Source organism: Passer montanus, unplaced genomic scaffold (assembly GCF_014805655.1).
Source record: "Passer montanus isolate IOZ18808 unplaced genomic scaffold, ASM1480565v1 scaffold39, whole genome shotgun sequence".
NCBI lineage: Eukaryota > Metazoa > Chordata > Aves > Passeriformes > Passeridae > Passer > Passer montanus.
The window spans coordinates 5,006,945-5,022,164 of NW_024368707.1; the positions used below are offsets into that span (position 1 = coordinate 5,006,945).

General features: G+C 46.1%; 1 long non-coding RNA gene across 1 annotated transcript; it reads left to right on the plus strand.

Moving 5' to 3' along the window:
• The first annotated feature begins 852 nt into the window (after positions 1 to 852).
• Positions 853 to 14,160, plus strand: LOC120506516. Its single transcript, XR_005628526.1, has 3 exons — positions 853 to 1,012; positions 13,626 to 13,672; positions 13,946 to 14,160. It is a non-coding gene; the product is annotated as an uncharacterized LOC120506516 (long non-coding RNA).
• Positions 14,161 to 15,220: the final 1,060 nt, after the last annotated feature.

The following is a 15,220-nucleotide window of genomic DNA, read 5'->3' on the forward strand; positions in this document are numbered from 1 at the left end:
GAGTGAAGTACCCAGTGCCCAGCTCCTGAAGCAGGTGCACAGTGGCAAGGTATCACATGTTCCTGGTGGCTCCATGCCCTTTGCCAGCTCAGCCAGGGGTGGAAGGACACAGAGCTCAGACAAGCAGGATGCCTTGCAGATATTACTTTCTTCAAACATCACCAGCCCAGTCTGCTTTCTCTGCATACCTCGGGGGGCTTTTACCTCTGTGGTACAAAATGCAGCTGCACCAGTGCTGCTGTGTGCAGCCTGAGAGCCCTTTGTTTCCACAGGTCACCCCAGACACCCTGCAAGCCTCCCTTTCTGTATGCAGCCTGAGGGCCCATCAATCCACCCCTCCTTTCTGCCTGGGCACATCCTGTGCCTTCAGGCAGGGGTAGGAAGCTACAAACTGTTAACTCCCTCCTCCCTGTCCCAAGAGATAAAGGCACAGATGCACTGAGCCAGGCAAAGCCTCCTGGCAGCTGAGATCCACACTAGCTGCTTGACAGGAGTGGCCTCCTCTGTGTATTACCTGGCACTCCAGATATGTGAGTCTTCCTCCTGGTTGCTAAACTTCAGAGGTCAAGCTGCTACCTGTGAGATTCAGCTCTTGCTGTCACTTTCTAACACATGGTTCTCAGTTACTATGACAGGAAACATAATTTCATTTGCATTTATTTTTGTATTTATAATTATACAACGTGAAAGGCCCATTCTTCCATAATCTCTGACACAGCAGTACTGACATCCTCTCAGTGGGATTTGCAACAGGATAGGCTGGTGGATTGCACGTTTATTGGATCAATTCCAGCTTGCCTTCTTCATGCTCTGCCACGGCTTCTCCGGTTACCACAGGTAGAAGTGCTGAAACCCAGAGCAGTAATGCACACCATGCCTTCTGCTGTCCTTGCTGGTGGGACAGGGAGAAGGAATGCCACCTGGAAAGGCTCCTCCACCTCTGCTGTCATAGAGAAGTCACGCAGGCCTTGGTGCTGAGACCTGCAACTCAATCTGTGGACATGACCTTTTGGTAAGTCAAGCTGAGTGTCCCAAGTTTCTAATTCTTGTGCATTATTAATGTCTTGCTCAGGAATTAATGTGGGTCAGGCCCTGCTTATGGGCCCATGTGTGCATTTCAAGTGTAAGTTTATCCAGAGTTCAGAGATGGATAAAGGCAGGATTTTGGCTCAGTCTTTTTTAGAAAAAGAGTCTATGAAGTAATGACCCAGTGACAAGTATCCTCTTTGATTTGGTTTCTATTCTCTCAACAGGGAAATTGTTCACGTAGGGCCACAGTGAGTCTTATGTAGAGGCCAGGATACAGACTTATGTTTGCACTATATCACAATAAAGGGTTGGAGAGGTGAGCAAAAATTTTAAGAGAAATGAGCAAGATGGGCAGAGGGCTCAGAAAACATGACCTCTGAGGAAGCTGTGGTAGACTCCATCACATTTTTCCTCTAGGCACAACTGTAAAAGTCGTGATGCATTATTCTCCATGTCCATGGATGCAAGGCAGGCCTGAGTTGATTTACAGTAAAGGTGATTTATGGTAGGCACAGGGACAATATTTTCAAGTTTTTAAGGATTGCTAGTCTTCCAGTAAGTACCCACAGACAGTGCTGCTGGGCTACCACCCATCGGTCTTTAAAAACCTGTCTCCACAGTCGGGGGAGGGTGAGGCATCCTGGATCCTGTCTCAGAGGCTTAGATCACCATGAGCTAATCGGTGAGGCAATTGGGCATGGCCCTTGGCCTTTTTGGAAGAAGGCTTTTAGGAATGCATTCAAGCAGCATCCCCTTCATTCAGCTGGGTGGGGCTGGGTGACAGCAGCCAGAGATCTCACAGCTAAACTGCAGGAGAAAATGTGGAGGGCACCTTGCATAGGAGTGCATGGTGCAGTGGGGAACTACAGTTTTCCACTTAGGATATAGCTGGAGTTTCCTAGGCTCTGTGATGAATCCCCATCAATCATGGTATTTGAGACTTACCTATGGCTAGAAGCAGGGCAATGCCTGTGAAGTTTACAGCTTGATCTCCTTCACAGTTCAGGCCTAAACCCTACCCTTTGGATCAAACATTTCTTTCTCTTTCAGATGTTGGGTAGAAATCTAGTCTTGCAATCCAGCTGGTGTAAAGGTCTAGTAAGGGTGAATAACATTGCAGCTACACAGTGCTAAGCACAAAATTAGGTGCAGTACTTGGATTACCTTTTTTTATTACACTGCAGTGTTCCTTCAAGGCATTCCCTTTTATAGAGCAAACCTAGTCCATACTCATTAACTCAGATGGACTGATGGCAAGGAGCTTGGCTTTCCTGTCCCAACCACATCAGACAAACAAAAAATAATCCTGCATCAACAGAGACACAAGACTGCGTGCCAACAGGAACCAGAGGTGTAACCTGCATCTACTTCCATGGTTGTTTTCCATCCCAGCCTTCCCTGACCATTACATTTCCTAATGGCATTGCATCTGCAAGAGACATTTTGCAATCTACTGTCCTGTTTCTGAGCAGAGAAATGAGGCTCCACACAGCATAACAGGAGAGCGGAAATTTAAAGAGTTAACAGCGCAAGATTGAATACCAGTCATGATCAGATCCCTCTGCAGTCCTGAGGACCTCCAGGTGAAGAAAGGGAGCTGCCATCTTTTAACTGTATTCTAGCTTGCCACACCTGCCTCATGGCACCCTGCCTGGTGGCACCCTCCCCATATCTGATCACACACCCTTCCTTGTCCTGTGACCTTTTTTCCTTCCTTGCCATATTATAGGGTGATTTGAGGATTGCTGGATGTCCACAGAGCACAAAGGCACCTGTGTTTTGCTGTCAAGGACTCTGGAAATGCTGCTAGAATCTAGCTGACTCCCCCCCTGCCCCCGCTCCCCCAGTGCTGCCTGTGTTGGCAATATTAACAAGAAGTTATTTCCAAAACTGAAGTGAAGAGACAACTCCCTGATTGGAAGAGCAATAAAAAAAAAATCTCACTCCTCTTTTACCCTCACAGTTTTTTCTTTTCTTCGCTCCCCTCTGCTTACTTCTCAGGGGGTTATGCCCTTTTATCACCACGCCTGTTCTCTGTCTCCTGGGAGAGCTAAAAACCCCAGCATGAGAAATGCGTCTTTCTTACGGTGGAAGCTCTCCCAAAAGCCTTAGCACACTGGTGAAATCCTATACTTCAGAGAACCACCCACCTCACTCATGCTAAAATCATTGCTTGAAAGATCACATAAAACAATCTGTTACGCAACTCTCAGAACACCAAATAACCCCCTTATTTATAGTATATACACTTGCAACAATAAACCTCCCTTTTGAACTGCATTGGTCAATATAGATTTAAAAGGCTTTTCCTATTTCAGCCAACATCTCAATTTGTTGTTAAGCGTTCAGTGCTTTGGCTTGAGAGGAGCTGGTTGAGTGACTTCTTTTAGGAGTAGGTGATTAGGTTTGCAAAAACTTCTCCAGTGTGGTTCTCTGGGAGGTGGTATTGCTCCAATTTTTTTTTTATGCCAGCTTCTTCCTCTATACGTGAAGCCTGTGTCAGGAAGCCTATGTTTTGAGTTTGTAAGTATACCTGGAAAATATTGCCCCAAAAATTAAGGAAGAGGATAAAGGCTAATACTTCAAGCTGCTAAGAAAAGATTTTTAAAGTATCTGTAACATTTGAAAGGCCCTTTCTGTGATAGGTCCAGCCTATAAAGGCCAGCAGCAGAGCACCAACCACTTGCAAGCAATCCCCTGCATGCCCATCACAGCTCCTTCGGTCTGTCAGCAGAAATAATGTTTTTCTGCAGTGCCCAGGGCACTACGCCAGCTGCCAGAAGCCACAGACTTCTCTAAGCTCCCTCCCCGATGTTCAGGCGAGCCAGACAAGCTCAAGCTGAGGGATAGACGCTGGGCAGGTGCAGTGCCTGAGCCATCCCAGTCCTGCCAGTCAGCAGCAGCCCGAGCTCCTCCAAGGGCCACCTCAGCTGCTTGGGGTGGACTGAGCCACGAGGGGAACCCTCTGCCCCATTGCCCAGTGCTGCTGGCCAGTGTGGAGGTTTGGCTTCTCCATCACCCAGCTTCATGGAATCACATGACCCACAAGGATCAGGGAGCCCAGCTGCTGGCCAGGACCATCCCCAAGAGTCACACCAAATACCCAAGAGCATTGTCCACACACTTCTTGAACTCCGTCAGGTTTGGTGCTATAACCACTTCCCTGGGGAGCCTGTTCTGGTGCTCAGTCACCTTCAGGGTGAAGAACCTTTTCCAAATATCCAACCTAAATCTCCCTTGACTCAGCTTCAGGCCATTCCCTCTGGCCCAGTCACTCCCATCACAGAGAAAAGATCAGTGTCCCTTTATTGCAGTGACCAAAACCACACACAATATTCCAGGTCAGACCCCTGTTATTTCAGTTAGAGAAGAGCTGACCCCCTCTAGATCTTCCCCAGTCTTTTCCATCTCTTTATTGCTGTTGGCTTCCTCAGGGCAAGGAAATACTTTCTTTTATGCGTTGGTTACAACACTCAGCGCATGATTTGTATATTTTTATGTGCCATGCTGAGCCCTTGCCTGGAGATGCAGGAAAAGAAGATTGTATGGGTGTGACATGCATTAGTTCTTAAGAACATACCTCGGGGAGGCTGTCTGGTGAGTTAGGCAATACCCTTGGAGAGGTTTGTGTGCACACTGTAAGGAAATAAGCTTCAAAGAATGAAGGCAAGGCTGGCAGTGTTTGTTACTGTTGTCTTCCTACTCATTGGGGCATAAATAAGAGACAGGAAGCTGCCTCTCTTTATGTAGGAACTGGAAGCTTTCTCATCTGTCCATTGGGATAGACTGGAGATTACTCAGGTTGTTTTCTTCATCACGTCTTTGCAATACAGCTATATTTCTATGTATTTACTCCAGTGATGTCTTAGGCTTAAAATTTCCAGGTGTAGGTATTCTAGAATAGTTATCCAAGCAAACCTTCCTTGTGCGAGTACTGCATTTGCTGTCACAAGAGAGTTCTCTTGGTTTAGCTGATTTCGATAAGTGAAACAAAAATTATTACATATTGGCAAAAAGACTTTTAAGTGGATTCAACTGCATTGCACTAAGGTTCTTGTCATTATGGAAATTTCAACTTCTCTGCCAAAGGGAAAAAAAAGATGAAGTAAAAAAGGAGCTGTTCCTTAACAATATTGTTATTCTGGCACAAAAAAGCCTGTCACAGACATGTCTTAAAATTAATTTTCCCAGATATTCACTGAACTCATGATTATCATCTCCCACTAAATATTTCCACTTTAAGTAGAGACCAGGCTTGAAACAAGATAATGCATCCAGCAGTCCATCTGAACATTCATATATATATGAGAACAAGAGCTGAACTCTGACACAGCCCTCAAACCAAAATAAATTCCTCAGGCTTTTTAGAAGTGAGAAAATTCAGCTTTGAAAATGTTGGGTTTGGTTGGGGTTTTGGGTTGTTTGGTTTTTTGGGGGCTGGGTTGTTGGTTTTTTTTGTTTGGGTTTTTTTTTGGTTGTTTTTTGTTTTTTTCTTTTTTCTTTTTTCCTTCCTTTTATCTGCAAGAGAGGAATCTGCTGGATTTGAGCACTAGATCAGAAGATCTTGAGGCTTAAGGGCAGATCTCAATTATTCGGCCCAGGTCTATCACTAACCATAATGGGCTTTTTGCATCGTTTCTTGAGGACATGCCCATGCAGACAATAGCTATGTGCTGGCAAGCCACGGTCTAAATGCATCTAAATACCACATAATAATTAAAAAAACCCACACGGGGGACGGGGAACTGGGCTGCTGTACTGCCTGTACTTGGCAGATACCTGTGTGGAGCAGTGTCATGGGGGGAGCAAGGCACATCCTCTGGGACATGCTCTTCCTCAGAGCTGCTCCCCCGCTCTGCCGTCTCCACTGTAATTGCCTCTTGGAGTGCTAGATGTTAACGCTGTGGCCCCAGGGAATGCTGCTTTTCCAGCAGCCTGTGGGAAAGAACAAAGCGGACAACAAGAGAGCGCCTGGAGCAAAGCACAGGGGTAGACATCTCGCACTTCATCAGGGGAAAACCCAAGCTCCAAGTCAGCAGATTTACCACAATTTCAGGTGCTGTTAACATAGCAGTTAAGGTCCTGCTACACATATGTGTATGTATGAAAGAAAATCTGCACTTGCCCAAAAGCAGCCAGTGCCAGGAGGACCTCGAAAAGAAGCATCATTCTGGTGAAGAGCTGATGATATCCCGCTAAACAGAGGCTGGGCTTTCAGGTTTGCCTGGAACCGTGTGATCCTAATCAGAACATGGGCAGATCTTCCCCATGAACTTTCCGAAGAGCTGAGCCAAGACAAGTTTTTGTGCAATTCACTGCCCCTAATTTTAGCTTATTTAAAAGTTTAAGTCTTTTAACAGGGCCCAAGTTAGTGGTGAAACATGGGGTCTTCCAGAGTGACACCTCACTCTAGGATCAGTGGTGAATATCAATAGAATGAATTGCTCTTGGAGAGGTGCTTTCAAGTGAGTTTGGAAATAGCACACATTCAACTCTGTCCCCTTTGTGCTGTGTTTCTCTCTCCCTCCTGTACTCTGTAGACAATGACATGATGGGGCTTTTAGTGTGGGACTACAACTGGAGAGTCAGTTTGCCAGCTGGGTAAATCCACGAGTGGCTAATGCAGTGCCTCAGAGCAGCTGGGAGAGCACAAGCGAGCTCTCAGAAGGGTGCACCATGTGCACTTCTTCTGACTCATGGCAAATGGGCAGCATCCTGTCCTCAGCCTTGGGCAGCCACAGGAACGGATGCATTATAACCCACGTGCTCTTCCCTGGCAATAATTTGTTCCCATGTGCGTGCTATGTGCCTCTATCAACTGCCAGCTTGTACTTTTGCTAATTTCATCAAACACAGGACCAATTTCTCCTAATCTGGGTGTAATCCCTCAGACAGAGCTATCACTGCCTCTGGTCTATGTGCAACTTTTATCTGGGGCAGCCAGAGGAGTGTGACAGCTGCATGATAGTCTGCCTGGCACAATGGGCAGCCCCACAAGAAAGGACTTGCCACCCTGTTCCCCTCAGAATGACAGAGGGACCTCTGAGGTGCCTTGGTGGTGCAGGGGAGTGCCTGGAGCAGCCTGAAAGTTCTAGCTCACCAGCATATCAGGATATGTCACTTGGAGTAGCCTTGTAGCCATCTCAGCACAGGGCTGTAAATCCCCTTGGCCTGCAAAGCCCCCAGGGCCAGAGAAGGTGGAGGAAGCAATGGAGCAGCATCATCCCCAGAGCTTGCCCTTGGCATCTGGCTCTGCCCTCCTAACACAGGACTATGTGACCTGCATGCCCAGAGGAGATAATGCAGGTTCTTCTCTGGTTTTAGCCTGAGCCATCACTGCTCTGCAGGAATTTTTGGCAAGGCAGTGAGGTCCCTACTGCACTGCTCTGCTCTGCAGTCGGGCGATGGCCGTGCTCAGCCATGGCCACAAAGGGGTGCTGGGCTGGCAGTGCCCAGCCGTGCTCCTGGGCGTGTGTCATACACCAGTGCCCACGGCCCATTCAAACCCTCTCTTTGCAACACATGCTGGAGCTGATTAAAGTGTGAGAGCCTCTGTGTCCTCTGGTCTTTATGCAGAGTAAGCAGCACTAGAGACAGCACTTGCTAGGACTTTGCTCTAATTTTTACAGGTCTAGTGAACTTCATCCACAGCACAGGTAAAACTCCAGCTTTATGCAGGTTCTTTCTCAATTACTTCTAGCTGAGGCTACTTTTTAAGGTATCTTGTTTGGATTTTGAACATGAAGGCACAACATTTTTAAAATGACACTGTTGTTAAAGCCAGTGACCTTGTCAACTATGCCTGTCATCTGAGTTTTCTCTCTCACTCAGCAATTCTCTTCTTCTAATTAATTTTCTTACTTTTTTTCCACGGGGTAATATTACATTGTGTTGATAAGCAGCTCTTTTCTTTTGCCCCAGAACAGTGATGAGTGCAAACAGGGAGATTTAAAAAACCTTGAGGAGAAAGATTTTCTGCAAACAGGATTTATTACAGAATTAAACTCTTACAGAATTAAAATTCTGAGGAAGACTTGAAGAAAAAAAATCTATAGCTGGTCAGTGTTTTGCTTGCTCATGCCTATTTGAGTTGCTCTGAGACATAAGTACTGGGAATATAACACATCCTTGGGCTACAGCCCATCTTTACAGAACAATTTTTCTGCTGAATATGCACTTCCTAATAAGGGTAACTGCTCATGTCAAGACTATAATGATACCAGTGCACTCATGCCATGGACGGCAACCTACTGTTCTGGCAGCTCTCTTGTTTTATTTTCCCACCACAAGAGCTGGAGTGAAATGTATTTTTTGGTGAAGCTTATTTTTGCTGGCTTTCCATCTCATGCAGTGGAAGATTTTATGGAGCTATCTTGTCCATTTCAAAGCCTTTTTTTAAACCATCCTTTTCCCCAATTTGCATTGTCCTGAAGTAGCCCTGTATTTAAACATCAATCATGCAAATGGGCTTTGTGTTTCCCAGGGCACAAAACTCCCTCTGCAAGCACAGTGTAGGAGAACTACTGCGAGCCTGCACCTTCTAACCACCAGCTTGGCTGGCTCTGGCTGCTGTAGGTGACATTCTTGCTCTTTCCTAGATTCTTGTGCATCTCAGCTAAGATGACAACCAATTTATCTGCACATAAATTCCAGGAGTAAGGAGTACTTCTGAGTGTCAGGAATTAGGACCATATTCAGAATGTCCCAAACCCAGTGTGGGATGAGACTTGTGTGTTTCACAGCCTCTTCCCCAACTCTGTCACTTCTGCAGGACCCCAGAGGGATCCTACTTGAGGCCCTGCCTCTGTTCCTCAGGAAGACAAGAGCATTTCCTTAGTAATTCCAGGTGGACAGGATGCTTTTCCTAACAGTGAAAGACTTGGCCACTATAAGCTATAGGAACTACAGCTGATTACCAGCAAACCTGGGGGCTCCTGTCTCCCACACTGTGGTGGCAATACCAGTCTATGACAATACAGCCTTGTGCTGCCAGTGCTGTTTGTGTGGGTCTGGTGTAAAAGCAGATTTCCAAATAAAAGCCTCCATGGGGAAAAAAATGAGGGGGATGTTTTCTGCGTGTTTGTTTCAAGTGGGACTGGTTCTCCAACCTGTTTCAGTGTTTGTCCATAGCACTTGAGTGCACGTAGCTGCTGGGGGGAGATGAGAAGTGCCAGGGCAGCAAAAGGAAAGGCCAGGGGATTGTGGTGGTGAGACAAACCTTTTGCCCTCTGAGTGTTGATGGATCTTCTGGGGACATCCAAGCAGTCTCAGCTCCTGAATGATGAGATTACCCTCCCTCTTTCTTATTGAGGCATGTACCTGGGGGATACAACTTTGATCACTTTGATTTCTTCTTACCACACGGTGCTTTTTAGACAATTACACTTCAGGCACTACTAAAATATCTGCTCTGCAATATTTGCTTTATCACAATACTTGACTTTGTTACTTCTGCAAAAATCTTAATGGGGGCTGGATTCTTATACAAGTGAACCTGCATAATGAGTAACTCCATTTCAGAGCCCAATACTCTCAAATTTTTCTCTCTTATCCTGAGGTTGTACGGAAGAATTTCCCTGGTTCAGGGAAAGAAAACCCGCAACAAATCAGCCTTCCCAAAGCTCAAGCACTGCAATGACAGTTTGATAACCAGCTGAAAAATGTGTCTGGTGGAAGATCCAGAGTAGGAGTCTGGGCCTTAAAAGCAGGGTCCTAATCCATAACAAATTACTGTGTGCAACACTTTTCCAGGGAGCCCACACAGTGAGGTAAGGTTGCACCATACTCTCTCTCCTTCCTTGAATAAAAAGTGCCTGCTCTAATGAGAGACAGGTCCCTGATTCAGCAAACCACTTAAGTGTTTTGATGAACTGGGGCCAAACTGAACATCTTGTGCAGAACTCAATTGTCTAGTGAACAATATCAAATATTTTATTCATGGATGCAGACTTAAATGAAAATTAAAGACATGGCTATTTAAGGCCTTAGGTGCCCAAACTCATATTGTTCATTTTTTATTATCTTAAAGTAATCATTTGTACGGGAAAAGAAGCAGCCACCTCCAGAAAATCCATCCCTGTCATGCTGGGAAGAATATTCTCAGTTCTCCCCCAGCACCCTGTCAATTTGATGGCTTATGTAGCTTGCTTAGAAACTTGTCACATTCAGGCTATTTCAACAAGTTCCAGCCAGTATCCTGTTTTCCTACCAGGAACACCGAACTTTAGTACCCTTATTGGCTGCATAAGGTGTGGGCAAGAAAGGCACAGCCTCCAGTAGGCCAGATCAGGTATTAGAAGGGTCTTAATTATTGTGCCATCACCCTTACTCCCCAGACAAGGCAGAGAGCTCTGTGCTGACCTCAGCCCCTGAGGTTGCAGCCAGCAAGCATCCCTCTCAGGCTGCTCTCCTCACTCCAACAACTTGGGCTGTCCTGCTGAAAGGGCCTCTCCAACCCAGAGAACACCAGCCTTGGAAAATGAAGCATTACAGCAGGTGAACACAAACCTCAGCCTATGAAAGATTTCGCTGAGTAGTGCTTCACCTGAAATGCTGGATGCAGCAGCATGCTGTGGCTGAAGGCTGCATCACAGGCAGGTGGAGAGAGCAGAGCTTGGACTTGGGCACATCCTGACTTCAGGGTGTTTCTCCTTAGAAACATAATCTTTTTCTACTGAAAATGTTCAGTAGAACATTATCTATGCCTTTTGTATATTTGAAAATATTTCCATAGATAGCAAAATGCCAAAGAGAGCTGTTTCTAGTATAGCAACACATACTTTATTTTCTTCTCCTTGTCCACCCTACAGCAAGAATCTTCAACTCCTTTTTACTTATCAACACACCCACTTGTCCTCACAGTTAGGCAGAAAACAGTCAAAGTATGGATTGAAAAGAAAATCTGGCATTTTTCACCACCTTGTCTATACTTAGTTGCAACCACCTCCCTGCCATGGAATACAGGCACATGCAAATGGGAAGAAAATGAAAAAAAAATTAAAAAACCATACATGCAGACATTTTTGGATAAACCTTATGCTCTCTTTGATTTATTCCCATACAGCTACTAGCGCTCAAATGATTTCCAGAGCAGGCATAAGTTACATGGCACTCAGTTTATCTGCTTTGGAATGGCAAAGTGCACATACAGATATACACTGTGGTTCCAGGGAGTCTAGGGATTTCAAAGGTGCTTTATCTCCCAGATAACTCACTGGCAAAGAAGGGTGAATTAATAACAGTGTTGGTGACTAAAATTGTAATGATAGATTATGAGTATGGGCTTTAAAAAAGAAGCGTCAGTTAAATGCATGTTACAGATTTGTTCAGAGGAAGATATTAATAGTTTATTTTCTTTTTTTAATTTGTGGATTCCTAAGCATTTTTCTTGGAGAAGCACAAATCCTTGAATTGTGTACTTCAATCTACTGGCAATGGCTTTTTTCCCTGTGCTCTCACAGCATCGCCCCACTCCAAGTAGTCTTTGGGGATCTGTGAACCAGAAGTAAAACCCCATCTCCTAGCAGTCAGACAGGAACCACATTCCCCTAAATCCCACACACTGATCTGATTCACTGCATGACTCTTGTAAGCCTCCATCCACCTCCTCTCTGGGAAAACACAAAAGATCCACAGTTTTGAAGTTCCTGGGCTGAAGGACTTTGAGCTTAGTACGGAGAAAGGCTGAGCAGCCAGAGTTCCCACTTACGGAAGTGCCAAGTGCACAGGAATTCTGTACAGGCATAGCACTGAGGCACTTGAAATGACGGGAATGCTGTGTATTTGTGCCCTTTGCCTCTGCACTCATGACACCATCGCTCTAAAGGAAGGTGAATCTATTTATATGCACTGCTAGAGGCTGGAGCCCTCATTTTCACTGGGCCTTTGAGGAGCCTTTGTCATGTTTTTGTGACACAACAGTATTTGAATGACTTGGAAGGCTTCAGAAAAATAGTAAATACTGTCAAAAATACAAAATGTTTGTATCCCTCAGCCAGGGGGAGGGAAAAAACATGCCGGAAGCTTAGCCAAGCCTGACAGGGTATTGTGGATCTTGATCTTTGCTCACCCAATAGTTAGATATTGTTCCCCCTGCCCCCCCTTTTAATGGAGTCACTGCCTTATCTCTTAAAATGATCTCATTAAAAGCAGGGGACAAGACAGCAGAGGGTAGGAGGCCTGTAATTACAGATGGAAGGTTGATAAAAGTACCACTTCATACACCTTGTCATCTCTCAAGGGGGGTGGTCTTCAAGAAAGCATGAACTCCTTTTGACCACTTCTCTGAACCACACTGACAGAGAACTTGTGGTGGAGATGTCACACAAAGAAAAAACAGATGAGAGATAGGATTTTTTCCTATTCTGGGGACTGTCCACTGCTGGGATCCTAGTTTTCCCAGCAAATGCAACCCTAGGCTGCGGCAGGTGTGAAGGGGTAAAGAAGATTTGGTTCTCTGTGTCAAGCTACACAGGGTCTGTTACTGGAAGAAGGAATATGTTTGAGAGCAAGCTGTCATATCTAGCAGGAGGAGCAAAGGGCTTTCAGGCCCTTGGACTCTTAACTGGAACCTGCTAAAGCTTTTCTGCATGCCTGCCTTCCCTCAGTGTGACTGTTCTCCTGTTCTGAAAATGGCCATAACAAAACTCCCTGCTGTAAAACAATCCCTGCTTCTCAAAGTAAAAAATGTGGCACGAGGGCCTTGTGATGTCCACAGCAGCAGGCAATGCCCTGCACTGCTTAGCTAAGGCTCATCCTTCTCCTTTCAATGCATCCCATGCTACCTACCCTCGGAATTCGACTGCTGTGCAGCAGCCCACAGCCAGACCACAGCTGCTGTCTGAGGGGAAAGGATGTATGGTTGCAGATCTGCAAAGTAACGATTCAGGATTACTGCTGGGATGACCTGGAGTGGGACACACCAGCCAAAGAGCAGGAATTTTCAGGTATCAAAGCCTGACCAGGATTTCACCTGCTGGCAGGAGTGAAGTTCCCTGTATGTTATCTCTGCTTCACTCAGTCACCCTGCCAAGGTCTCAAAGAGTTTGTAATTGCTTGTAGATACTGAAAACAGAGCTCTCCTGATTTTTCTTAAGCTAATCTCACTGATACCTATTACGGAAAGAGAACACAAGCATTTCCAATACAGAACATTACAATCCCTGCCTGGTTTGATGTAATAAAATTTCTTTTGATCTGTATGGATTTGTTCTCCGTTTAAAACACTGACAGTGACACTGAGACATTAATCCAGGTTTACAGCACCACAGCTGCATGCGACAGTTTCCTATGATGAAGAAATGACGATGCATCAACTACCCCACGGAAAAGTGTGTGACAGTGTGCCAAATCAACTACACTGGTTAGGTAGCACTTCAAGGGGCAATATAATGCAGAAGTGGTCTGGAGGTCCTCTTTTAGTGTCCTACTGATGATGCTTCTTCTCTGCCACATAGAAAGAAAGTCAAGGTTGGTACAGTGCATTGCTGTTCAGGAGTAAAATGCTGTTAAGGAGTGAAAATGAAACTAATAGGCGATTGCAGGCACTGGAATTTTGACCCAGTTTCTAATGCTTATCCCCTTCTCCCCACCCACAGGCAAGAGCCAAGCATTTCCTGGGAAATTTCAGAAGAAAATCTCAAGGGTAAGTAATGAAAGCTATCTGAGTGTCGCCTCAGGGCTGGGTTGGTGCAGCCTGGTAGGTAGACAGCTGTCCAGGTATTTTCTAGGTAAACCAAAAGCCTCAGCCTCCCACTCTGTCAACTCAGTGCCAGATCTAATAATGACCATGAGAGGCTCCAATATGGAGATTATGCATACAACTAAACAGTGTCTCTGAAATGCTGGCCTGCTGTCTAAAATTGCATCTGATCTCACTGCTGGTTTTTGCTTTCATGTTCAATATGTTCTGTTGCAGAAGCACCACAGAACTGAGAGATCAAGATGTTTCTAAGTCCCAGTGGGAGCATCCAGCCAGTAGATTGAAATACACAATGATGGAGCATCCCCCACATCTGCAAATAGCCAATCCATCAGAAGCTCCAGAGCTGGTCTAGGGAGCAGCGACAGGGCCAAGCTCCACCACCTGTGGTGCCCCTCTACACGATTGTTTAAATAAACACGATGATTGCAGTGGCAGATATCCCCCTAACAGACCATGTTTTCGTGGGCAGTTTGATGAGCAAGTTCTTTGTGCAGGATGTTTAAGGCTTGAATTCAGTTCCTGTGCAAGGGTTTCAAGCCATGCTAAGCAGGGAAGTGCTCTAACTATGTTCCGCCTTCCCAAGAATGTTTGCAGCTATTTTTGGAACCCTCAGCAGGTGAAGCCTCCTGAAACACTTTCTCATTTCCAAGTTTATACAGGATTCCAGGGCTTCTACTAAGCCGTCGAGAATAAAAAAGAGCATCAGCTCATTTTCTTTGCCAGAAAATCTAGACAGAAGTAAAAGCAAAGTCAACAAACTTCTGGAAGAAAACCCCAAAACCAAACAAAGCGAACAAACACAAAGTCATAATTTCTGCATCTGTCTCTCCCAGAATTTGAAGCAGAAGGGAAGGATGACCATAGCCAAACTTGGTCCCCTAGCCAGGCTCCCTGAGCAGCAGAGGGCACAGAAAGCTGCCCCCTGACTCGTCACCGAGTCCCGAATCAACATCAGCTCATTTTCTTTGCTAGAAAATCTAGAAAATTGCTAGAAAATGCTAGAAGTAAAAGCAAAGTCAACAAACTTCTGGAAGAAAACCCCAAAACCAAACAAAGCGAACAAACACAAAGTCATAATTTCTGCATCTGTCTCTCCCAGAATTTGAAGCAGAAGGGAAGGATGACCATAGCCAAACTTGGTCCCCTAGCCAGGCTCCCTGAGCAGCAGAGGGCACAGAAAGCTGCCCCCTGACTCGTCACCGAGTCCCGAATCACCAGAAGGAGTTTCCAGCAAGAGCATCTCCCACGGAACGGGCACGGAGCGCGCTGGGGCTCCGCGGGCTGGCAGCGCGGCAGGGACCATGCCCAGCAGAAAGGGAACGGGAGCCCCGGCGCTCCTAAGCCTCTCAGCGAGCGGCGGCAAAACCCGCGGGGAACCGGCCCCTGGGGGCTCCGGGAAAGGCGCCCGGGGAGCCCCGGCCTGGCAGCGGTGCCGGGAAGGGGCGCTGGCTGCGGCGAGGCGCGGCCGGGGCGAGCCTCAAGGTGAGC